Raw genomic sequence first — 7,500 nt, forward strand, 5'->3', positions numbered from 1 at the left:
CCTCTCCCTCTCTCTCTCTCTCTCCCTCTCTCTCTCTCTCTCTCTCTCTCTCTCTCTCTCTCTCTCTCTCTCTCTCTCTCTTTTCTCTCTGTTTGTGCCTTTCTCTATCCATCTGTCTCTCTATCTCTTCTCTCTCGCCTCACTCACTCACTCCCTTACTCCCTCCATCTCCCTCCTCTCCCTCTCCCTCTCCCTCTGTACCCATGGCTAAATGAAATCACTTGGCAGCAGGTAAATAAAGTACGAATGTATATTAGTGAAAATGATTAACAGAATAGTAGGTTTTAGCAGGGTAATAAAACTCTAAAACATGTAATACGGATGTTGTTAGCGTTGTTTTATCTCTTATATCTTTACGAGAGCGAAATTTGAGGTTTGTTATGCGATGTCCCCCCGTCAGCCCTCCCCCCCTTCCCTTACCCCCCTTCCCCTCCCCCATTAGAAAAAAAAAAAATCCCTTCCGAATTTATGGTTCTGCAATCATGAAGTTAATCATAGTCATGAGGTCATTGGTTATATAAAGAACTTTCGAGTTTATTTCGGGTTAGGTCTTGCACCCTGAAACCACCCTCCCCATCCCTGACCTTGGATGAATAAAATCGCTTTTGGTCACGTAGAATAAAATGTATGAAGTGTGCCACGGTGTTGATGGCTTTGAGATTTAGATTACCCAAAGGAAGGGCCTCTCCATCTCAGAGTGGTAGCCCAGTGGATAACAGTGTCGAGCTCGTGAGCAGATGGTTGAGAGTTCGATTCCTGGGACCCACTGCGGGCTACCTGCGTTGGTTCCCGATAGCGCTGACCGGGCGGGGAGGCGACCCAAACATCGTCCCCCCCCAAAAAAAAAAAAAAAAAAATGTTTACCACAATTGAAAGGGCTTACCACTTCAGTGGTTTCTCACTATCCACTTCATGGGAATGGGATGGTGAGTTTTCTCCCCCCCCCCTCTGTCTCTCTTATAGAAGGACGTTCATACCCATTCCCCATGACTAAAATCGTCTGGTGTCTTGTGGATTAGTGGCGTCATGAAGTACTGTAGTTAAGTTAAACTTTTCCCTTCGAAGAAAATCTCTAACGTGAATAGAATATATATTTTATTCCATTTTATTTTTTATTTTTTTCTACCCGAACTGTAAAGTAGCCCACGCCCTTTCCTGTAACTGTGAAACGCTCGTAAGTTCTAAACGCTGTGGTAGTCTTTGTATGTTTTTTCTTTTACTTTCATCAGGCAATTGTGTTTAGCCGAGGGACTATCATGGGATTAATGGCATATTTCAATCAAATTCATCAACTTTGTAAAAAATATATATATATATATATATATATATATATATATATATATATATCGCCAGATGATTTTAGAAATCTGAGAAATGCTATATTCACTTATGTGGGAACATTTTCACCCATTCATTCAGCTGGTGTTGATGCCACATTAGTGGTCACACCTTTTCTCAGATTCGCTGAGAAGTCAGGAGCTTGGAGTCAGCAGTTGGAACGAAGGATTTACAATTGACAAGTTATTCTTAAGATTCTGACACGATGTCTATAACCATTCTAAAACCTTATTTCATTCTCCACGTGACCAGTTCCGAGTTATTCAATGGTTTCTTCTCACGCTTGGGGCGTTTAGGTCTGACACAACCTTCTGACACACAGGTCTGACACAGTCATCTGACACACAGGTCTGACACAGCCTTCTGACACACAGATCTGACACGAAGTTTATCTGACACCAACCCACATCTTGACGCCTGCCGCCACCCAAAAGGACCCTAAAGCCACGCCGCCGCCCCACGCCTCAGCCCCCATCTGTGTGTGTGACAGCCTCCTTGCGTGAGTGACATTCCCGTCTCCTTAAGCGGGCCTTTTCTGTCCGTTTCCTAGGACGTGGGGAACCCGCTTTTCACAAAGCGTTCTCTCCGGTCCTTAAGCTTCCGTTCTGGTCCCTTGGTCCCACCGCCTCCACCACTCCCACCACTACCACCACTACCACCACCACCACCACTACCACCACCACTACCACCACAGCTATCATCACCATCCCCGTCACCACCATCCCCACTGCCATCGCCGCCACCTATCTTCCCCACCTCTCCCCACTCTCCCTCCCCACTCTTTCCCATCTCTCCTTCCCTACCTCTATCCACTCTCCACATTTTCCCTCCCCACCTCTTCCCACTCTCCTTCCCCACCTCTCCCCACTTTCCCTTCCCACTCTCCATCCCCATCATCTCCCCAGTCTTCCTCACCACCTCTCCCCGCTCTTCCTCACCACCTCTCCCCGCTCTTCCTCCCAACCAGTCCTCACTCACCTTTCCCACCTCTCCCTAGTTTCTCTCCACATCTCTCCCTCTACACCTCTCCACTCCCCCTCCCCATCTCCCCCTCCCCCTCCCCATCTCTCCCCTCCCCCTCCCCATCTCTCCCCACTCCCCCTCCCTACCTCTCCCCACTTCCCCATCTCTCCCTCTCCACCTCTCCCCATCTCTACTTCCCCACCTCTCCCCATCTCTATTTCCCCACCTCTCCCCATTCTCCCTCTCCACCTCGTCCCACTCTCCCTCTCCTCCCCACTTTTCCCCACTCCTTCACCTCTCCCTCTCCACCTCTTCTGATTCTCCTTGCCCACATCTCCCTACTCCCCACCTCTCCTCACTCTCCCTCTCCCTCTCCTCCTCCTTGCTCCCCACCTTTCCCCACTTTCCACTCTCCCTACCCGTCTCTCCCCACTCTCCATTCTCCCTACCCATCTCTCCCCACTGCCCACTCTCCCTCCCCACCTCTCCCCCTCCCCCTCCCCCTCCCAACATCGACCGTCCCTTGCAACCGTGGTGACTTGATGTCAGATACCGCACCGCCGCAGCTGCGTACCGAGGGACTGACACCGCCGCCAGGGGCACTGCGGTCGCCCAAACCGCCGCCAGGCCCTGCGGTTAAAACCGTAGACGGGCGAGAACGAACCCCAACATTTATTATGAAGGTCGACATCGTGGTGGCTTGTCCTCGAGAACGAGGTTAGATAGTCTTCGGGAGGTTGTGGTCCTCGTCGGAATGAAATTTTTTGTCATTAAGGTCCTCTACAAGAGGGAAGCGGTCTTGTTTGTGTGCGAGGACGAGCAAGCCCTCCACGAGCGAGAAGGACGAAGATAGTTAGGTCCTCCTTGGCCAGTGAATAGGTCTTCATTGAGCAACTACTTCAATGCAACCCGAGGCAGTTTGAATTGTTGTCGCATTATTTTTTTCTTTTCCTTTTTTATCCTCGTGTTAGCCAATCTGTCTGTCTCTCTCCCTCCCTCTCTCCCCCTCGCATCCCTCTCTGCTCTCCCTCTCTCCTCTCCCACTCTCCTCTCCCACTTTCTCTCCTCTATCCCTCTCTCTCTCCTCTATCCCTATCTCTCTCCTCTATCCCTCTCTCTTCTCTATCCCTCTCTCTCCTCTATCTCTCTCTCCTCTATCTCTCTCTCCTATCTCTCCTCTCCTTCTCTCCCTCCCCTCCCTCCCACTCTCTCCCCCCTCCCTCTCCCCCCTCCCTCTCCCCCCTCCCTCTCCCCCTCCCTCTCTCTCTCCCCTCCCTCTCTCTCTCCCCTCCCTCTCTCTCTCCCCTCTCTCTCTCTCTCTCGCTCGCTCGCTCGCTCACTCTCTCTCGCTCTCTCCGCACGCGCGCGCACACATACACACATACACACACACACACACACACACACACACACACACACACACATGCATACATCCAGGGAACTTACTGCACAGTCCAGATCCCTCATGGCTCCCTATTTCCTGGCTGCTGGGGATCTGTTTTCCATTCCCGAATCCCACACCTTCAGGAGAGATAAAACTTGTCCCTGTTCTGCTCCTCCTCGCTGATACATATCTATTTTCCATTCCCGGATTCCTTCTGGGAATCCCACCCAATCCCGGTTACCAAATTACCCCCTCCCCCTTTCTCTCTCTGTCTCTCTCTTTCTTTCTCTCTCTCTTTGAGCGACCGCAGATGCAGTGTCCCGTATGACCCTGTAGTGATATGTTGATTTATTCTGGCTGTCTTCAGTGTATATTTTACTATAAGGCACTGTTCACACGGTACCAGTCAAGGGAAAACTGCGCGGTTGTGTGTGAGCGCTTTCATCGACTTTGTAATTCAACCGCTTCGGTTCAAGCCGCTAGTGTGAACAGGGCGAAAGTGCCACATCATATATGGGTAACAATTGCCAAAACCTCAACGCTGTGATGGGGGTTGTCACACTTTAATAAAATCATCTGGCGGCAGCCAGAATTAATGTTCAAATCGTGAAAGTGTCGCATCCTTGAATTCGGTGTCACAATAGCTGAATGGACCTTCTGACGCAGGGTTGTGTCAGAAACTAAATTGATTCAGTGTCGAAGTTGGAAAGATGGTAATAGCTGTTTATTACGAGAGTAACACATGGTCCAAAACCATGGTGAATCACGCGCGCGCGTGCTCGCTCTCACATACACACACAGGTATGATAAATTGGAAAGTAGGAGACATGACCCAACGAATGTTGCTCCTTTCCTGTGTACTACAATTATGTAAACACACACACACACACACACACACACACACACACACACACACACACACACACACACACACACACACACACACACACACACACACACACACACACACACACACACACACAAACACACACACACTTATACACTCACTCGCGCGCACACATACAAGCTATGTTTATGTAAATCTTCCTGCGCGCAACAATCAGGTGAAGTGTGTGTGCGGCTGTTACTTGAAGTGCACACAAGAGCGACGTAGAGTGTGGACGAGAGCCAAGTGCGAAGTCGGTCAATACTTTCGGCCTTCGAAGACTGCGCAGCTCCCCCTCCGGAGGACTTCGAGGCTTTGGGCAGCCGGAGAGTCTCTCCTCCAGAAGTCTGGGGAAGAGAGCAGACCCGTTAGGTGCCCTGGACGAGGGATAGGAGGAGGAGGAGGAGTTGGTAGAGGAAGAAGAGGAAGAGGAAGACTTCTTCATGGGCATCCATAGTCTCTTCACCTTCAGACCCTTGCTTCGGAGGAGAAGGAAGCGGAAGAAGGGTGAGGGAGAAGCGAAGGAGGAAGAGGAAGAGGAAGACTTCTTCATAGGCATCCATAGTCTCTTCACCTTTAGAGACTTCGGAGGAGGAGGAAGCGGAAGAGGAGGAAGAAGTGGAGGAGGAAGCGGAGGCGAAGGAAGAGGAAGAGGAGGAATTCTCTCTGGGCATTCATAGTCTCTTCACCTTTAGAGACTTCGGAGGAAGCGGAAGAGGAGGAGGAAGAGGAGGAGAGGTCCAGGGGAGAGACAATAAGAATAGAAGATGAAGAGGAGTAGGAGGAGGAGGAGGACGGTAAGAAAAGAGTAAGAGACATAAGAGGATAATTAGTTGGCGACAGCGGAGGTAATGATGTTGGAAGTCATGAGAACGACAACAAAGACAAGAAACGGCGCTGGCGACAAAAGGACGACGACCGTTAAAATACAGCGACCATTACAGTACAGCAACTCTTGCGACACATTGCTACAGTACAGCGACCGTTACAGTTTAACTACTATTACAGTAAAACGACCGTTACAATTTAGCGACCGTTACAAAATTACGACACCGACAAGAATTGATGGAATTGTAGCTGACACAAACCATCATAAACGCTCAGAAGTGTCCGTCTACGCCGAATAGAATCGTCTGTCGTTAGCCAGAACAAACTCTTTGGAGAGGACAATGGGATTCAGTGGTTTAATAGGACGAAAGAAAAATACATGAAGGACGACGACGACGACGACAAAAGTCGATGATGAAAGTCGACGACGGGGACGACGGCAGCAGTGACCACAAATCCAGCGACAACAATGACGACCACAACGAAAACGTCATTAACAATGACAACGACGATCGCAACGAATATCAGTAGTCCACCAGCAGGGGCTCAAGAGAGCCGGCGATCCCCGTCGAGGCAGCACAAGTAATGAGGAACTCCACCACCAGATGAATCAATTACTCGTCCGGCAAATGCACATACAAGTGCCAGGGAGGGAGGGAGCGAGTGGAGGGATCGAGGAAGCGGAGGGGGGATCGAGGGAGGGGGGGAAGGGCGATCGAGAGAGGAGTGGAGGGATCGAGGGAGGGGGAGGGGGAGGGGGAAGGGGAGGGTAAAGGGAGCGAGAAGGGAAGAGAGAGGGAATGAGGTGATGAAAGACCGGGTAATAATGGAAACAATGGGGGAGAGGAAGGAAGATAAAGGGAAGGTAGTCGGGGAAAGGGAGGAGACTGGTTTGGAAGAAGAGACACAAGCAGTCAGTTAGACGCAAGCAAACGTCCAAACAAACGCAGACAGTCTGGTTGACAAACACAGACAGACAGCCTGGCTGACAGACACACAGCCAGGCTGACAAATACAGAGTGATACACATCCAGGCTGACAAACACAGACACACAGCCAGACAAACACAAGGCAGGCGGAAAGAGACAAGGGAGTAGTGAAGACAGAGAGAAAGAGGCGTAAAGAAAGCAAGTCAGACTGACAGATTAAGCTTACATAACGTGTACAAGATTAATGAAGAGGATACGGAAAAACAAACTGTGGAGTTTTTAAGACAGGAAGTACGATTGGTTAGGGGGAGGGGGAAGGAGGAGAAGGAGGTAGGTGGGGTCTCTTGGATCTTAGTGGCCGGATAAGGGCGTGGGCTGAGCGTGGGCGTGGGCTGAGTGTGGGCGTGGGATGTGGCCTGCAAGTAGAGAGAGTCAAGCACGACAGAAGTAACAATTAACCAGAATTGTCATTAGTATTTCGGCGACAAGCGGGGTTCGGTGGGAGGGAGGAGGGGGGAGAGGGGAGGAAACATAAGAGAGGGGGGAAGAGAGGAGGAACGAGTAAAGTGTGGGAAAAGGGGAAGAGATGGGGATGAGGTACAAATAGGAAGGAGAAGGTTGGTTGGGAAAGAAGGAAAGGAGAAGCGTGGGGGAGTAGAAAGTGTGTGTTAGGGTGAGGAATGGGAGGAGACTGTGGGGAGGTGGATAGGGGAGAAAGGAAAAGGGGGGATGTGGGAAGGGGAGAAATTTGGTGATGTAGGAGAGGATGGGGGAAAACGGGGAGATGGGACAAGGGAGAAATGAATAAGGCGAAGGAAAATCAAGCAGAAAGAAGTAGGAAGTGGAGAAGAAAGATGGAAGTGGGGGGAAAATGGATAGGGGTGGGGGAAGGGGAGAAAATAGATGATGCAGGAGAGGATGGGGGAAAGTAGGGAGATGGAACAAGGGAGAGATGGATAAGGCGAAGGAGAAACAAGCAGAAAGAAAGAAGTGGAGAAGAAAGGAGATGGGAGTGGGGGGAAATGGATAGGAGTAGGGGAAGGGTAATGGGAGTAGGAGGAAGGGGGAATAGGAGTAGGGGGAAGAGTTAACAGGAATGGGGAGAAGGATGAATAGGAGTTGGGGGAATGGAAATAGAATTGGGTGTGCTTTTAAGCAATTATCTAGTTGGT

General features: G+C 50.3%; 1 protein-coding gene across 2 annotated transcripts in view; it reads left to right on the forward strand.

Annotated features, from left to right (window-relative positions):
• Positions 1-7,500, forward strand: part of LOC143021716 (limbic system-associated membrane protein-like) — a 606,415-nt gene that overhangs the window by 133,338 nt on the left and 465,577 nt on the right. The gene's annotated exons all lie outside the window — the stretch shown is intronic.

The sequence above is a fragment of the Oratosquilla oratoria genome, chromosome 42 (genome assembly GCF_046742065.1).
Source record: "Oratosquilla oratoria isolate Oo_2021 chromosome 42, ASM4674206v1, whole genome shotgun sequence".
NCBI classification, from domain to species: Eukaryota; Metazoa; Arthropoda; class Malacostraca; order Stomatopoda; family Squillidae; genus Oratosquilla; species Oratosquilla oratoria.